The sequence below is a fragment of the Sarcophilus harrisii genome, chromosome 2 (assembly GCF_902635505.1).
Source record: "Sarcophilus harrisii chromosome 2, mSarHar1.11, whole genome shotgun sequence".
In the NCBI taxonomy this organism is placed as follows: domain Eukaryota; kingdom Metazoa; phylum Chordata; class Mammalia; order Dasyuromorphia; family Dasyuridae; genus Sarcophilus; species Sarcophilus harrisii.
In genome coordinates, this window is record NC_045427.1 from 601,877,376 (window position 1) to 601,896,533 (window position 19,158).

Consider the following 19,158-nt stretch of genomic DNA (forward strand, 5'->3'; position numbering starts at 1 on the left):
TCCCACAAGCCATTTCTTTCAGGATGAAAGTTAAAATCTCTCCCAAAATTATTTTTAGGATGTCTTTACCAGAGAATATCCTCTGCACAGAATTATTAATCTCATTTCTCTCAAAAATATTTCCTTGGTCTCTTTGAAAAATGGCTATTATCTCAACAGTTTTCTCAAGAAAAAAACAAAAAAAACAAACAACTTTATTTTCTGGACTTCAAAGAAATTCTTTTTCCATGACAGTTAATTCTCTCATTCCATTATGTTCTTAATATCATATGTAAATTAATTATGCCTCATAGGTTTTTTTTTTAAATTCATTTTAGTTAATTTACTTATTTTTTGATAGACTGTGTAATGGCCAGATCCCAAGATTCTCTTCTCTTAATTCTAATGTTTTAATAGTAACAGCTAAAGTCTTGACTACCTGAAAGATGGACATCAAGGCATCAAGGATAATATTACTTAATGGGTTAATTTATTATGCACTTTTATGTGTCATTCAACAATGAGAATTTATTTTGCTTTTGATGGCTTAGTGAATGTCTTTAACCTTGAATTTCAAGATACTAAAACATCTCTAAATGATTAAACATATTGATTTTATATTGACTAATATTAATAAATATATTGACTATTTTCTTTTTGAAATGGTGAGAGAAAAAGCTGTATTTTTTTTTTTTATTTAGGATCAAAGATGTATAGCTTAAAGTAGCTTTCAAGAGTATCTAATGATGCAAGTTAATTTTATAGATGGAAAAATTAAGACTGGTTAGCTGGTTTGTCTTTGCTCACATGATCCCTAGTAGTGTCAGGGGCAGGATTTGAATTTAAATTTTCCTGTCTTTAAGTTCAACATAATATTCAATATGTAATAGATTATCTGATTTCATAAAAAATGGGAACTGCAGAAAATTCTTCCATATATATAAATAAAGTTAAAGGTTTAGAGAATTGGCATCTACCCTTTTCATTTTTATTTCATAGGAGAGCCTTATTGGCCAGAAAAGGGATGTTGGCTTTACCTCAGTGAAAAGACAGATAAGTCCAAAAATCACACTGATAATATATTTGAGAAAATGTTCCAAAGAAGTCACTTTAGCCTCTTTGGTTTTGTTAAAGGTTATAGATTTTAGGTTCACTTCCTTATGAGGAGGATTCAGTCCCTTTCATTCTTGAATTCTTGCATTTACTTTTTTTTTTTAATTGTGACTTTATTGTCTCATTCTAAGATACTGAGAGCCCTCCAGGCATGGACTGCTGTGAATCTTATTCTTTTTTATGGAGTCAGTGTATTTACTCCCCATAGGCACACTAAACCAAAATGCCTTCCTCTGCTCTCTCAATCAAGACTCAGCTTGGCTCTCTACAATATTCACTTCTGTTGTCATTCTATCCTTCATTTTAAATAAAGTCATTTCCCAAATCTGCATTACTCTCTTTGCATCTTTTTGCTCCAATGCCAGCAATTCAGCAATTAGATTGTATAGTAGTTGTACTGATAAGTACCAAAATATTAAAGTCATTCCTACTTATCACAAGGGGATTCTCTAGATACCCTAAGCCTCATATCTCATTTGGTATTCCTTTCTCCATCCACATATACTTTCATTTTTGAAGAATGGCATGCCTAGCAGACCCATATTCCTAAACAGACCTTCCCTGTGAACTAACTGGCACTCATTCCTCTTCTCTGTCTTGTTTCAACTTTAAAATCTCCAGTTCCTAAGAGTCCATTGAGTTTCCACAGTTCTTGGTCACATTCTCTTTCCTAAATTATTATAATCCTGCACCTGACTTTGATTAAAAATTCAAGGGAATAGTTGAACTTTCCATTTGTAACACTCCCTTTTTGGAGGGAAATGTCTGCCTTCCCAAAAAGATCTGTGTTTCAGGCAGGTTTTATAGATGCCTTTAAGGATCTTCAGCGAATCAATTTTTAAATTAGCATTAGCACATCTCAGTGGTGGCTGAACAGTGACATTAACCAGAGATTCTTATTAATGGAAGGATTGTTTCTAATAAATGTAAAGGGCAGGTTTGAGAACCGGAAGCACAAAGAAAAGCACATCTGTCTTCGGTTGACCATCAAACTGAAGGAGTGTAATATGCTCTTTCTGGGAATGGTAGCATGTTTACACGAGTTCCAGGCTGTCAGTTTACATAGAAATGGGGGAGGTAAGATAAATTTAAAAATACAATGTAAATGATGCTGATGATAAAATAGTATGGTACTATGCTGCCAGATGAGCTATTTGAATTTTTTACTGTGAAAAGAAACAAAACATTCTTTTCAAACCCCAAACCAGGTCTTTCCGTTATTGGCTCTGCCAGCATCTGCTTCTGTGTAAAAGAGCTGATCTGACAAGATACTCATTTTACTGCATTTTAAGCATGAAGCCTCATCAGTGATGAATAAAGCTAGTCACTTTCAATAGCCCTATTGTCACAGTAGAAGGCTTTTTCTCCAAAAGGGGAGGGGGCATTTCAACAATTTGCTCTGTATTGTAGCATCCTAGTTCCATTTTCCATTCATTGTTTATTTGGAAAATTCAGTTGCAGGATAGTAATATGATGGTCTCTTTTCACTATGCAGATTCCTTTAAGATGATGACAATTTGTTGCCATGGCAACTCTGGTTGAGTAATGGCCATTAGGAAAAGGGCAAGCTACTACTGCCCCTGATCTGAGTTCTTGACCACAGACTTTCTTCATTCTGAAGTATGTGGGAATAAGAAAACCATTTTCCCCTGAAAAAAATAAAATGAGGGGCAACTAGGTAGCACAGTGAATAGAGCATCAGCCCTGAAGTCAGGAGGACCTGAGTTCAAATCTGACCTTAGACATTTAACATGTCCTAGCTGTGTGACCCTGGGCAAGTCACTTAACCTCAATTGCCTCAGCAAAATAAATAAATAAATAAACCAAATAAATGAATGAATAAAAAGAAAAAAAAAAAAGAAAAATACAATGATTTAAAAATAATAAAAAAAAAATTGAAAAGTCCCCATTGATGGCAACAAGAATAATGTTGTGATGACTTCTAATGATGTTTCAGTGTATTGAGAAGGCACATCTCATATCAGAGGACCTTAGGAACTGGAATTTGGAGATTAGTCCTTTTTGAAGATGAGGAAACTAATTTAGAAAGCTGAAAGAAATAAAGGTCATACATTGAGGGTTGAAAACAACTTCAGAGGTGAACAAGTCAGTTTCCATTGTTTTACAAATGAGACTTAAGACTAAGTAATTTAGAATCCTTGTTCAAGGAAACCCAGTACATACATAAGAGTTCTAAGTAATTTTTGATTCCTAAGTCCTTTAACTCTTTCTCAGTGAAGTAACTAGTATAAGGTAACATGGTTGGGAAATAACACAGGCAACATTGAAATTAACGATATTTTAAATCCAAATTACCATTTCTGTTATAGCAGTGTTGTCATTCATATTGGAATAGATTTATATAGATTTTTACAAGCTTTGTCTTAGTTTGCCAAAAGCTTATTTCATTACTGTAGCTAGTTTTTATGTCTAGATTTGGATTTAATTTTTATAATGAATTTATATATTATGTAAGGTTTATGAAAAAAATTATATTGTTTTTACTGCTTAATCTTCCTCTTTGGTCATCAAACCTGAACTTTATAGAAAATTCAATCTATGAGAGCGAATATCAAAGATTAAATTTAAAGGACTCAACAAAGACAAATTGTATATTTTTTTAACATGGAAATGTAAACCATTTGTTTAAGAATGACATCAGTAATTGGATAGTTCAAAAGAAATATTATAGCAGAGTTGAATATGATCTCACTCTAAAAAAGCAAAATTGTCAAAGAAAAGAGAAAAATAGCAATTTTGCCACACAAATGAGGTTCTTAGGAAGAACCAATATAAAAGTATAAAGAAATCATAGAGGAGGAAATGGGATAAAGTAGGGTATAGAAGGGTGTGTACATTAATGGCAGTAAAACAAGTATATTAATGAGAAAGGGATAAAGAGGGAGGGAAATTTGGCATAGGATAAGGTAGGGGTAAAGAAGAATGTTTAGATTAAGGAGAGTGAGATAAGGTATGTAGATTAATGGGAGTGTGATAGAGAAGGAAGTAAAGGGTGGAGGGAGAAGATAAGGGAAGTAATCATGGGTGGGGGTTACTTAAGGCTAGTTAAGAAGTAGAATTAAAATCCCTGAGTTAGCAGGGATAGGAATTAAGAGATAAACACAAACACTTTAAAAAGGATCAGGAGTAGAATTTATTGGGGGAAAAATAGAAGTAATAATCATTGATTTCAGATAAAGTCAAAGATTCCATCAAGAGAGAAATCTACATCAAATTTTAAGCCATATTAATATTGTTTTAGATATATGTCTATATTTGTGGAAATGCATATGCATATATGTGTGTATGTTTGTGAGTATGTATGCATGTAGGCATGTATACATAAATATATGTGTATGTATATGTGTATATATGAATATACTCATGTTTAACTGTAACCTACTTTTGGGATGTGGGAAGATAGAAAGAGAAAAAAAGAGTAAAATAAAAAGCACACAGCAGAGAACTAAAGAATAATCTACAAGGAACAAATAAAAAGATGAAATCATGAAAATAATCTTTTCTATTATATATGCTTTCTTAAAATGGAATTTTATTGTTATATAGTTTGAATCCCCTCTGATGTTCTGTTGGGCACATGACAATTTGTTATTTTGCTTTTAAAAAGTTTCCTTTTCTTTCTTTCTTTTTTTCTGTTTTGTTTTTTCTTATTATATTTATTTAGTCTTAACTAAATAATTTAAAAAACTCTTAATGTGAAGAACACATTTAAGTCAGATAAAGTATGTGATATCCATCTTATCTTATACTGTATGAATAAAACAAATAAAAAGATAAGAACAGGACACTAACAAAAATAAAACAATACAACAAAAATCCTATACATGTTAACTATATACAAGGCATCTTTTGAAATATTAGCATTTACTCACCAAAAAGGAGAAAAACAGATTGACTAATAGTTTCCAAAAACACAATAAAGAGGTCAAATGCCAACACATATAATTTTGGAGGGAAGTAAAGACGGGTTTATAACATATCTACTATGTGTTAGGCATTGGGAGAAGCACTTTTCATCTATTGTTCCTGATCATCTACACAAATGTAGGATATATCCTATTATTTTTCCAGCCTTATGGTTGAGAAAAATGAGGCAGAGGTTAAACACATTGCCCAGGATCACATATCTAGTAAGTGTCTGAGCCCATATTTAAACTCAAATCTTCCTACCTTCAAATCTTCCTGTCAATAGACCCATTGATCAATCCACTATCCCACTGAGCAACTTCAAACTTTGTATGGATGTATGTATGTGTATATGTATATATAAGTGCGTATATGTGTATATGTATGTATGTGTATGTGTGCATGTGTATGTAATTTAACTAAGCAATATTATAACATTAACAATTACACAATCTTTACAAGTTAAATATAGCTACAAGTGGTTTATCTAGAGACAAAGCAACAAAGTCAGAGATTGAATCAAATATTACTCCCTATTAAACAAAATTTGATAGAACCAATGCATTGCCGAAGAAGCATTACATTGAGTCATGGAGGTTTTGTTTTGTTTTTTGTTTGTTTTTGTTTTTTTCATTTCTTTCTTCCTTTCCTTTCTTTCTTCTTTGCTTCCTTCCTTCCTTCTTTCCTTCTTTTCTTTCTTCCTTCCTTCCTTCCTTTCTTCTTTCTTTCCTTCATCTCTTTCTCCCTCTCCCTTCTTTCATTCTCATTCTCTCTCCCTCTCTCTCCTTCTTTCTGTGTCTCTTTGTCTCTGTCTGTCTCTGTCTGTCTGTCTGTCTCTCTCTCTCTCTCTCTTTCTCTTTCTCTTAGTTAGAGGTTTGGGATGACAGTTGAGGAGAAAGTTAATGTCACTAGAGAGCCATCACTAAAATTCACTATTTAGTCATTAGGGGAAATTATTTAAATGTATGAAATACTCTTCAAGTATATAAAATAAAGTTTTCAAAATACAGAGGTATCAGAAGAAATGATCTCCATTTGGGAATAGGAAGAGATATATCATATTCTGATCATCCTATATGATTCTAAAGATCTCCTGAAGCACTTTTTGTCTCTTAAAAGGAAAGAAGTTTACATCTTAATAATCCAATCTTCAGTTTTCACTGGGGCAATATTTCTAGAAAATGGAGCAAAATTTTTTTGAAAGGTAAATGTTGCTTCATTGAACTAAGGAGAAATAGAGCATTAAGTTCCTGCAACCACCAAAAACTGTAATCTTCCATTAGAGATTGCTGAAAATATACATTTCACCATGTAATTTTATAATAAAACAAGAATTTTGATAATTTACACTTTTTCTAATATGTAATCATTAAATAATCCTTAAAATGCAGGACACAAAAAAATTTGATAACATACAAAACATTTTCCTCACTAGTATTTCCCTAGAATGTTATGATATTTTGCGTTAACATCTCAAAAAAATTAACATCAATTTCAAATAATATAAACTTTTAATAAAATATGAAATCTACATCATAATAAATGCTTTCTTCTATTTGGGGATATAGTGAGTCACTGATTCATTAACATCAAACGTTGCCAACAGAGGCTACAGATATCCCAGAACAAAGTTAATCTAACATCTTTGTTTTCAAGGAGTCCCATCACTGGGTTTGCATGTTTGAGCTAAAAGTTCAAAGAATTTATGCTACTCTCTGGGGAAATAATTTCAACAAAATATATTTATGTTTTAAAGGAAAACAATGCAATTAATGCATGGGTAGCTCTTTAGTGTACAAAGGTAAGGAGAATGAAACTATTGAAGCACTCAGTAGGATTCCAGATACTCCACAAGCACACTCATTTTGCCTCTCATTATTGCCTCTATGATGCATGTCAGCAGATATGTGTAGTTTGCCAACATGAAAGTGAAAATGAGGTGACTAATAAAATCACATCAATGCTTATAGTTGCAAAAGTTAAGCATATGAATGCTGAGGATTGACTATAATTCTATTCAAATATTTTCAAAGATATTTTACTTATGCAGTATTTTGCAGAACAGTAAACCTAAAAATATTTTTAAAAAGCGGAATAGTAGCTTGCCCAGTACTTTTTTTCATAATCTCTGAATTCTAAAAAAAAAAAAAAAGATAAAAAGGGTAGAAATAAGTGAATATTTCTGCTTAGCTCTCCACATCAAACCTCTAAACAACTTTTCATCAAGTGAAATCTCTAAGCAAGGTAACGAAGAAATTCACAGTTATTTTTGCATGCCAGAACATCTTAGGAAGGCAAAAAAGACAAATGTGGAAGAGATTGTCTGGGATCCCAGTATAATGAAAGGATCTCCTATGGGGTTTAGTGGGTAAGAGCTGCAAAGACTATGGTAGAAACTTCCCCTGAAATATTCAGAAGCCAGGGAGACTAAGGAGACTAAATATCTGGTCAAAAAGCGATCACCCAAAACATCTATTCTAACACAGGATGCAGGATTGATTGCCATTTGGGAGCTCATTTACTTATTATTTATTTATTTATTTTCAGATATCATTTTCAGGGGAGAAGTGAGTATTTTTGGTCTCTGATTATGAAGAAGTGGAAGTCCTATTTGCATAAGGACAAAGTTATAGACCAGGAGGACAATGACCAGAACTCTCCCTGGATCATAATACCTGAAATGCAACAAAAATCTGTGGGCTTCCAGAAAGACATAAAGAACCTCAAGCTAGCCAATGAGGCAAGAGGTAATATCTTGGTCTTTGTACCAGAGACTGGTGTCTGTGCATATAGCACCCATAATCTGCCACAGTTGTTTGAGACCCATCACTGTTGTGGCTTCTTGCCTTCCACCCACTGCCATGGCATCTGCTAACCTCCAGAAAGCAATAGATATTACTAGCCAAGTAGCACAAGAAGAAAAAGCAGGCAACAATGAAGAAGCTCTCTAACTATATCAGAATGTACAGTATTTATTCATTCTCTGGGTTCTGGAATCTGCTATTAGGCAAATATTTGAGAAACATAGTTATATTCCTTTAACTGATGATCATCCCAAGTCAGCAATATTTAAAAAACATTTTGGAATCATATGTAATGGTTACATATTAGAAAAAGTATAAATTATCAGAATTCTTGTTTATGTTATAAAATTACATGCTGGAATGTATATTTTCAGCAATCTCTAGGGGAAGATTACAGTTTTTAGTGGTTGCAGGAACTTAAAGCAAAATTCTGAGAACTGGGAAAGTAGATAGATGGCTATCCAGTGGATGACATCAGTATCATTGTATAAATTGCGTTGATGCAGTCAGTGAGGAAAAGTTCAGCCAGCTATTCATGTCAAAAGAGTTAGAGGTCCTTCACCAACTCATCCTAATGTCATAGTAGGAGATTTAGTTACTCCATGTTCTCCAGGTGAACCTGGTACCAGTGAAATGAATGGTTGAATATCTTTGAGGATAAATTTTTGGAATCAGTTGTTTCCATATCTGATATGTTATGGTGACTATTTAGTACAAAATCAACTGTTAATGAATATAACTTGCTGAAATTAAAGAATTTTACAGAAGATTTTGTTTAGGAAGGCTAAGCCAAAGACAACCAGGAAAAGTTTGACTTTATCTGAGATCAATGATAATTAAATCTAAACATTACTCCTAATCCTTTTTATAAGTACCTATGTTTATCTCTTGTTGCCCATCCCTGCTATGTCTTGGATGTTGATTCTATTCCATACTTGGTGATACTTTTTCTTTCTTAGGCATCCTTGGTTCTTTGGGGATTGCATTCAAATAGTTGGGGATTTTTTAAATATATTTTTCCCTTCTCCATAGGAGAATTAAGAGTTCTTTTGAAAATTCCTTTAGCTTTAAGCTATTGTTTATTTCCAATTTGTATTATCTCCTGTTTAACAATAACAACAAAATGTAAGACATGGTATATACAGAAATGAGTGGCATGCTGAGAGGTAAATATTAGAACTCTTACATGAAAAGCATGATGAATATTTCATTTTTTTTTTCTGTGCCTGGCATAAAATACTATCATATAGACAAGTTAAATGAACTGTGATATGTGCTTTGGAGAAGAGACAAATATAACTATTGTCTAAGTCAATTGATTGTACTACAAAATTACTTTAAAAATATGAAATTTGGTGGGAAAAGAGATTATTCTAAAAAGCAAGGAACACTGTGATTAGGTTTAGAAGATTTTTCATTATGTGATCACCTGTACTCATATACAACACTAATGGGTTTCATTCTACTTTTATTTTTCTTTGTGTGTATTTAAATACTGTCTTTTAGAAGTAGTTTGCTTTACTAGTTGACACAAACTTTTCAGTATGCAAACTTAAAAAACTTATAGACTTGACATAGTCTTATACTGAAGAAAAACTTAGGTACCCGAGAATTATTTTTATAGCAAGAAATGATCTAAACAGATTTTAAATGTATTTGTAATTTTGAAATACTATATCATGAAGTACATTAAGGTAAGCTTTGAAGTAATAAAATGGTCAGTCATTCATTTTTGAGTATATTAAATATATTATTTGAGTATATTGTGATTATGTACATTAAATATACATACATACATATAAATTGTGAATATATGCAAATACACATATGTAAATTATTTACACATGTGTCTATAATTATCTTTCCAGTTCTATTAGAGAAGTCTGGTTCTTTGGTTCCTTAGGCTTATGAGTTATTTACTCTAATTATTTGGTATATATATCCATATGATATTTTATCAAAATTTTGAAAGTGGGTTGATATTATCAAATTATTAAATACAAAAGTAATACTTGGTTATTTCTAATAACCATCTAAATATGGACTTTAAAGACCATAAGATATAACACTAACATCAGCATATAGTGTCACTTTAAGTTTCTTTGTATGTAATATTTTACAGGTTAGTTGAATTATCTAGAATATAGTACATTCCATGATTATTACAAAGGTCTACTTCAGAAATGCTTTATAACAACTTTAAAATATTTGCAGATTTCAAATATTATGTATTATGGTTGTCTTTGGGTTTTTCCTTTATGTACATGGCTTTGTGTACTTTTTAGAAATTCTAGATTTGATGAAACATGCTGTTCTTATATGAAGTTAATTGATAATATACCATTAGCTGTATTCTTAGTATCTTTTGGAGCTTCTAAGAAAATGAACCCAAATCTTTTACACAAGTAAATATGCAAAATTGTTCATTAAAATGATGTACATGTACATGTCTCTATTGGGTCTGTATCCCAAAGAGATCATAAAAAAGAGAAAAGGATTCCACATGGGCAAAAATGTTTTGACAGCCCTTTTTGTAGTGACATGGAACTTGAAACTGAGTGGATGCCCAGCAGTTGTAAAATGCCTGAAAAAGTTATGGCACATTATTGTTCTATAAGAAAGGATAAGCAGGATGATTTCAGAAAAACCTGGAGAGACTAAACTGATGCTAAATGAAGTGAACACAACCAACAACAAGATTATATGATAATCACTTCTGATGAACCTGGCTGCTTTCAACAATGTGGGGATTCAGGCCAGTTCTAAAGGTCTTATGATGAAAAGAAACATCTGCACCCAGAGAGAAGACTGTGGATCACAACATAGTATTTTCACTCTTTTTGGTGTTGTTTGTTTCCATTTAGTTTTCTTTTTCATTTTTTTTCCTTTTTGATCTGATTTTTCTTATATAGCATGATAAATGTGGAAATGTATAAAGAATTGTGCATGTTTAACATATATTTCTGTCTAGGGGAGGGATGGGAGGAAGGGAGAAAGAAAAAAATTTGGAACACAAGATATATAAGAGTGAATGTTGAAATCTATGTATATGTTTTGAAAATTAAAAAAAAAAAACAATACAAGAAAAAAGAAAAAAATGATGTACGTGTAAAAAAGGAAAGACCCTCATACTAGCTGTTTTCCCTAAAGTTGAGCAAAAAAAATAATGAGAACAGCAAAACCAGCAATTTTCTTTGCTTGAATCTTACTATCATCAGTCTTGGCTCAAAAAGGGAATAACGAATTTAGTTGAATATAAAATAGCTATTTTACCAAGCAGGAAAGTAGGAGGGGAAAAGATTAAGAACAAGGGAATGGGACTGAGAGAGAAAGCAGACTTGGGAAGGTAGTGCATAAAAGCAAAATACTGTCAAAAAGAATATAGGGAGAAAGGAGAGAGAAAACAAAGAAAAACAGAATAGAGGAAGATTCACAATCAGAAATCATAACGCCAATATGAATGGGATGACTTCCATAAAATGGAAATGGGAGAGCATGTATAGTTTATAAGAAATACTCTTGAAGCAGAGACACACACAGAGTAAAGGTAAGAGGTTGGAGTAGAACTTATTATGGTTCATCTGAAGTTTTAAAAAAAAGAAGTAACAATCTGGATCTCAGAAAAAACAAAAGCAAACATAGAACTAATTAAAAGAGATAAAGAAAAAAAACTATATCTTACTAAAACTTGGCATAGACAATGAAGCAATATCAATACTAAACATATGTGCACCAAGTGGCATAGCACCCAGTTTCTTAGAGAAATTTACAGGTTCATGGCCAAACAGAAAATTGAGAGCATTATGAAAAAAATGTATATTTTTATTATATTACATTAAATTACATTGTATATTACATTATTGCATGAACATATACTCTGAACAACAACAAAAAATTGCAACCAAGCTTAGAAGGAAAGAATATGGGAAATAAATTTTACAGCAAGTTTCTCTGATAAAGGCCTCAAATATAGAGAAACCAGAGTTAAATTTATAAGAATATGAGGTATTCTCAAATTGATAGATGGTAAAAAGATATGAACCCGCAGTTTTCAGGTAAAATCAAATCTATCTATAGACATTAGGAGAAGTGCTTTAAATCAATTTTGAACAGAGAAATTCAAATTAAAATAACTTTGAAATACCACTACCCACCTCTCAGATTAGCTAATACAACACAAAAGAAAGAAAAATGATAAATGTTCAAAAAGATGTGGGGAAATTAGGACACTAATGTACTGTTACTGGAGTTGTATAGTAATCCAGACATTCTAGGTAACAATTTGGAATTATGCCCAAAGGGCAACTAAGCTTTGCATACTTTTTGGTCTAGCAACACCACTACTAGGTCTGTATCCCAAAGAAATCATAAAAATGTGAAATAGGTTCTGCAAATATATATAAGAACTTTCCATGGTATCAAAATATTGGAAATTGAGGGGAAAACCATCAATTAAGGAATAGCTGTAATATATGTGTGATATATGTGTGTGAAGCAGAATGTGTGAAAACAGTGTTTTGCAATAAGATATGAAAAACAAGCATATTTCAGAAAATCATGGAAAGAATTATATAAATTGATGCAAAGTGGAATTAGCAGAATCATGCAAACTCTGTGCACTGTATCTTCACTGTGTGATGATCAGTTATGACTGACAAAATTTTTTAACAACACAGCTAAGTACAAAGGATTCAAAGAGAGTAACACAAAGGAAAATGCTATCTATATCCAGTTAAAGAACTGAAGAATTCTGAAAGCAGAAGGAAGCATATCTGTTTCGCTAATTTTTTTCTTTTTATGTTTTGTTTCCCTTTCTCTCTGGTTTTTTTTCCCCCTCTTACAACTGTGACTATTATGAGAATTTTTAATTTTATAAGACAGAACTTTTATAAATTATGTCAAATTGCCTACTATTTTTGGAAAAGGGAAGAGGATAGAGAAAAGGTGAAAGTTTTTGGAACTCAAAAATGAACATCATCTGGCAATGGATATGTAATTGGGAGAAAATAAAATACTATTTTTAAAAAGAGTTAAAAACATAAAAATATGTAATAGTATGGCTGAATTCCAGAACATTGAGGTCAAGAAGAAAATATTGCAAAAAGAAGGAAATAATTTTTAAAAATACACAGTCACAATCAGGATCACACCACATCAAAAAATTTGAGAGCTTAGAATATGATATTCCAGAAGGCAATGAAGCTAGGATTATGACCAAGAATCACAGAACAAGAAAAATGAAATATTATCTTTCAGGAGGGGAAAATGGATATTTAATGAAATAGAGGACTTCCAGTCAGTGTTGATTAAAAGACCAAAGCTGAATAGGAAAAAAATGACATTCAAACATTACACAAAAGAAACATTAAAAGGTAAACTTCATAGAGCAATAATAAAGGAATTAATAAGACTGATTGGTTTATATCATACTTGGAAATATAACTATTATAACTCTTAAAAATTCTTTTAAAGTACTTAAAAAGGACTTTATCTAGTCAAAGGGCATGAATGTGAGTTGACTATAATGGTAGGATATCCCTTCAAAAATATCAAAAATGGAATGGAATAAATATCTTAAATGAAAGAGTCAAACAAGAGCTTTTACACCAGAAGAGCACATAGGGAGGTGGTAATGGGCTATATTTGAACATTATTTTCATTGGAATTAGCTCAGTGATAAGAGTATGAAAACTCAGTTAGGTAGTTATCTATCTTACCTTACAAAGGTATAGGAGGTGAAAGGAATAACAAAATGAATTGTGGGTGAGGGGAAATGACTTATAAAAGGAAGGACAGATTGGGACAGGCAGTCATCAGAAGAGAGGGTAAATGGAGAGAGATAAAAAAGGGAAGTCAAGTATTTATAACTGAATTTTAATGGAATGAATTCACCAATAAAATAGGAGCATATAACAGAGTAAATTAAAAACCAAACTTCTACATATGTTGTATACAAAAACTACAACTGAAGCAGAAAGACATGCAGAATAAAATTAAAGGACTGGAAGATAATATATTATAATTATAGTTAAAAAAAAAAAAACAGGGATAGCAATCATGCTCTCCATAAAATCAAAAGCAAAAGTAGAGCTCATTAAAATGTACCATAGACAATGAAGTAATACTAATACTAAATATATATTTAATAAGTAGTATAGCCCTCTCAGAACTAGAAAATCTTAAAAAAAAAAAAAAAAAAAACAAGAAAAAAATTAAGGCAATAAATAGAATTTTTAAAAGTTTAGATACTATAGACCCCTGGAGAAAATGGAATGCAATTCAAAAAGAATACACCATATAGTCAGTGGTACACACAAAAAAATGACCATGTATTAGGGCATAGAGACCTTAAATACAAATGGAATACTCCAATAACCTAACCTTAAAAAATAAATTGAACAAGCCATCAATGATTTTCATAAGAAGAAAATCCCCAGGACCAGATGGATTCAGAAGTCAATTCTATGAGACATAAAAAGTTCGATTAGTTCCAATTATGTATAAACTATTTGAAAAAAATAGGCAAAATGAAGAAATTTTTAAAAAGCCAAAGAGGAAACAAAACCCTCACTCTTTGCAGATGGTACAATGGTATATACCGAAAATTCTAGAAAATCAACTAAAAAACTTGTTAGAAAAATTGTGGGATATAAAATAAAGCCATCTTTAAACAATAGAATTTCTATATATTGCCCACAAAACCCAACAGAATAATATAAAAAAGGAAAAATTCCATTTAAAAATGGCCAGGCAATATAACATACTTGGTAGTCTATTTGTCTAGAAAAACACAGGATATACCTCATCATGAAGATTTTAAATTAAAAACTCTCAGGAAAATTATAACTGAATTCCAATTATAAAATGAATTCTCAGGTGAAGGAGAAAATCATACAAATAGGCAGAAAAAAATAAATAAAAAACAATGGAATTACAGCCAAGATCATATAAGATTTAGAAACAACCTCTTAAGGAATAGAGATCTTTGAAAAGAAATCCTAGAAGAAAATAAACCAAAATTGAAAAACAAATATATTCTAGGCAGAAAAATTCAATTTAAAACAACCAGAGGAGAATGGTTATTTAATGAAGAAGACTTCAACACTACTGATGAAAATACCAAAGCAGAATAGAAAATGTGATAAGCACAAGACTAAAGAGAAGCATAAAAATATAAGCATTTGACTCCTTAAGATGTTATTATCATTAGGACGGTTATTAGAAATATATGTAAACAGAGGGTGGAAATCTGAATTGATTATGTGAGATGCTCTCAAAAAAATGAATGAAGAGATGAAAACAATGGAAACAATTTAAGAAGAGGGAAGGGAGAACAAGAATGAAAAAATAATCATTCACAAAAGAATCACTCATGGAAGATTTTTTATATGGAGGGAGGTGAGTAGGCAATGTTTAAACATCTCTCAGAAATAAAATAGAAATTCATCTTTTCCAATCTTCCTTAGAAAGGAAGGGAATATGTAAAAGAAGGAAGGGGTTGTAAGAAGAAAGGCAAATTAAGGGAAACAGTGGTAAGAAACAACACTGACTAGAGGATGGAACAGGGTTAAAAAAAAACAAACAAACAGAAAGATAAATAGGAGATAACATGATGGAGGGAAATACACCAGTCAACTCTACAAGTGAATGGGACAAACTTCCTAAAAAACAGGAAGGAAATAGTAGAATGGATTAGAAACTAGAATCCAATAATATGTTCTTTGTAAAAGACTCCTTTGAAACATGAATACATACAAAGAGTTTTAAAAGAGTCCAAAGAAAAATCTGTTATTTTTCAGCTGAAGTTAAAAAAAAATGTAGGGTTAGTCATCATGATTTCAGACAAAGAAAAAAATAAATAAATACACACACACACACACACACACACACACATATTCCCACTATAATTTACTAAAATATTGCATAGTAAATAAAGTGATATTATCATCCAAATACTTGAATGAAATTTAAAATAAAGATAATATCCCTAATTAAATACCAAATTATAAATCCTGAAAATCAAAGGAGAAATTAATAAAACCAAAAGCAAAATTGAACTAGTAGATAAAAGTAGGAGCTGATTTTATGGGAAAAATAAAATTGACAAGCTATAGTTTACTTTAATGTTTAAAAAAAGAAATGAATAAAACAAATTATTAATCTTAAAAATTAAAATGATATTTGCCATACCAATGAAGATAAAAGTAAAGAAATTATTAGGACATATTTTTTGTACAACTATATGCCAGTAAAACTGATCTTCTGAATTAAATGAATAAATATTTACCCAAATAAAAAAAAAAAAGAAACCTGTTAAAATCAAAAGAGATGAAATAGAATACAACAATAAGTATTTTGTAAAAAAATTTTTTTGAATAAACCATAAATTAGTATTTTGGAAATAAAAAAGCAAACAAACCCAGAACAAGATCAATTCACAATTAAATCTGCCACATTAAAAAAAAAAGTTATTTAAACCAGTTAAAAATAGATAAAGAAGGACCTACCAAATTGTTCCATCCAACATGCACATGCATGCATACACACATGAACACACACACACACCTCAACCAGGTAGAGCAAAAAGCAAAACATAAAATTGTAAATTAATTTCCCTAAAGATTATTGATGAAAACATTAAATTGAATAGCTGCAAGATTATAATGTGTAGAAAAAATATTTCATGACCTTGTGAAATTTATACTAGAAATATGGCATATTAGTGCCTCAATATTGCTTCAATATTAGGAACTATAGGCATATCTGAAAATTTAAATACCACAATAACAAAATCAAATGATTGCATCAATAGTTAAAAAAAGCTCTTGACAAAATATTACAACCATTCCTGCTAAAAACAATAGAAAATACAACTCAATGCAGCTGTTCTTATAATGAAAAGTAGCATATCTTTAAACCCAAAAGCAAGAATTTCTGTAATAAGAATAAATAAAGTTTTTCTTACAAGACTGAAGTGAAGCAAGGATATCAATTTCCACCATTATTTTTCAATGTTTACTGGAAGTGCTAGCTATAGCAATAAGAAAAAAAAAAGGATTAAATATAGTCAGCAAGGTAACAAGATTATCACTTTTGGTAGATGATTTATAAGAATCAACTAAAGAGAGTCAACAAGAATAAAAAAAAACTATTTGAAAAAATTAACAACTTAGCAAAGTGAAAGAATATAAAATAAACCCACATAAATCATCAGCATTTCTATGTATTACTAACAAAACCCAGCAGGAAAATATAGAAAGAGAAATTCCATTTAAGATAATTGCAGACAGTATTAAATATTTAGGATTCTACCTACCAAAGAACACTGTGAAACTACAAGAGAAATTGGAAAAATATTAATTTTTCATGGGTAAAGTAAGGCAGTGTAATGGAAATCACATTATTTAAATTAATTTTAATCTATGAAAATGGGAATAGTTGGTGATTAAATAGGAAATAGATAAATGGAAGTAAAATGCATTTTTAATTACATGAAATTTTAAAAAAATGGGTTTTTCATCAGCAAAATCAATGTGATCAAAATTTTAAAAGAGAAAATAACTAACAACCTTAACAGTGTTTCAGGTCATTAAATAAACTCCCATAAATCTTCAGAATTTCTACATAATACAAACAATGTTAAGCAGAGATAGTAAGGGAAAATATATCTGAATAATTGCAGACAATAAGAAATATTCAAGAGTCGAAATGCCAAGACAAATTCCGGAACTATATGATCACAATTACAAACCAATTTTCACATAAAAAAAGTTTGATGTAAAGAAACATACAAATATTAATTAATTACTCATGGATAATCACATAATAAAAATGACTATTTCACCTAAATTTATTTATTCAGTGGCATAATAAGCAACCCATAAATTATTTTATATAGTTAAAAAGCATAACAAAATTAATATGGAAGAGCAACAGGTCAAGAATATCAAAGGAATAAACAAAATAAAATATGAAGAAAGGTTATCTCACAGTAATAGATCTCAAACTGTAATACTAATTAGTAATCATCAAGCTACTGACCAGGAAAAAGAATGGTTGAGACTTCCAAGTCAAAATGACAAAGTAAGTAGTAAATCAGCTTAACTCTCCCATATTTATCTCCAAACAACCATAAAATAGCACCCCAATACAAATCCTAGAACAGCAGAAGCAGCAAAAAGTTGTGGTAAATAATTCTTTAGCCCAAGAGACTTGGAAGATTGTCACAAAATGGCATTCTCATTCAGGTAAAAGGGAACCACAAGCCAGGATAAGAAGTATCCTAGTAAGCAGCAAAAATCCCACCTCAGCAAACTACTTGGAGATCCTGAATCCCAATGAGTGGGAAAAAACAAATGGCAATATCTGGAACCCTCACATACTTCAGTAGATCCCTAAGCAAAAAAGAGGCTTTTACTGGCCATAATACCATGTGCTTCAGTGTAATCCTAAAGAAATGCAAAAAAAAAAAAAAAAAAAAAAATTCCATCAACCTCAGAACAAGACATAACATCAGTACTAGGACCCTGACTCAGCATTAAGTAAGCTGCAAGACCTCTACAGCCTGCAGCAGTGTCAATACCCCAATACTCTCCCCTACCCAGTGACCACCTGTTACAAAGATCCCCATGGGTTTCAAGGCTAACACCCTACTAAGATGCTAAACAGCTAGGATCCATGGCCATTGGTCCAAAAATCCTGAGAAAGCTCCCCTTCTACTTTGGGAGCAGAGCTCAAAAGTAAAAGAAGAAAATAGATAAAAAACTGAACAAAAAAACCAAACAAGCAAAAATAATTTGAACATAGAAAGTTATTATAGGGACAGAGAAGATAAAGACACAAACTCAGAAAAGGACAACAATGTAAAACCACCTATGGGCAAAATTCTGTTCCCCACCCCCCACAAATGAGAAGTTATCTCAGTCCCAGAAAGAACTGACAATGATGCAAGAAAATTATGAAAAAGTATCAACAGCTTGGGAAAACAAAACAAATACTTAAAAAGGAGACTTGGTCAAGAAAAGGATATATAGGGGACTGGGATTACAGAAAACAAGTACAATTGGTCAAATGGAAAAGGAGGTACAGAATGGAGGAAAATAACTTCTTAAAAGTTAAAATTGGATAAGTAAGAGTTAATGACTCTATAAGAAATCAAGAACTGATCAAATAAATTCAAATGAAAGGTAAAAAAAGAAGAAGAAGAAAAAGTAAAAGACCTCTTTGGAAATTCAACTGACAAAGAAAAGATATCCAGGAGAGACAATGTCAGAATCACTGGACTATCTGAATGCCATAATCAAAATGAGGAGTTTGACAGCATATTTCTTTCTTT

The 19,158-nt window shown here is 31.2% G+C and overlaps 1 long non-coding RNA gene across 1 annotated transcript in view; it reads right to left on the bottom strand.

Annotated features, from left to right (window-relative positions):
• Positions 1–19,158, bottom strand: part of LOC116421933 — a 73,074-nt gene that overhangs the window by 51,325 nt on the left and 2,591 nt on the right. Inside the window, exon 2 of the long non-coding RNA XR_004232529.1 lies at positions 16,789–16,854. This is a non-coding gene — a long non-coding RNA (uncharacterized LOC116421933). The remainder of the gene's footprint in view (positions 1–16,788; positions 16,855–19,158) is intronic.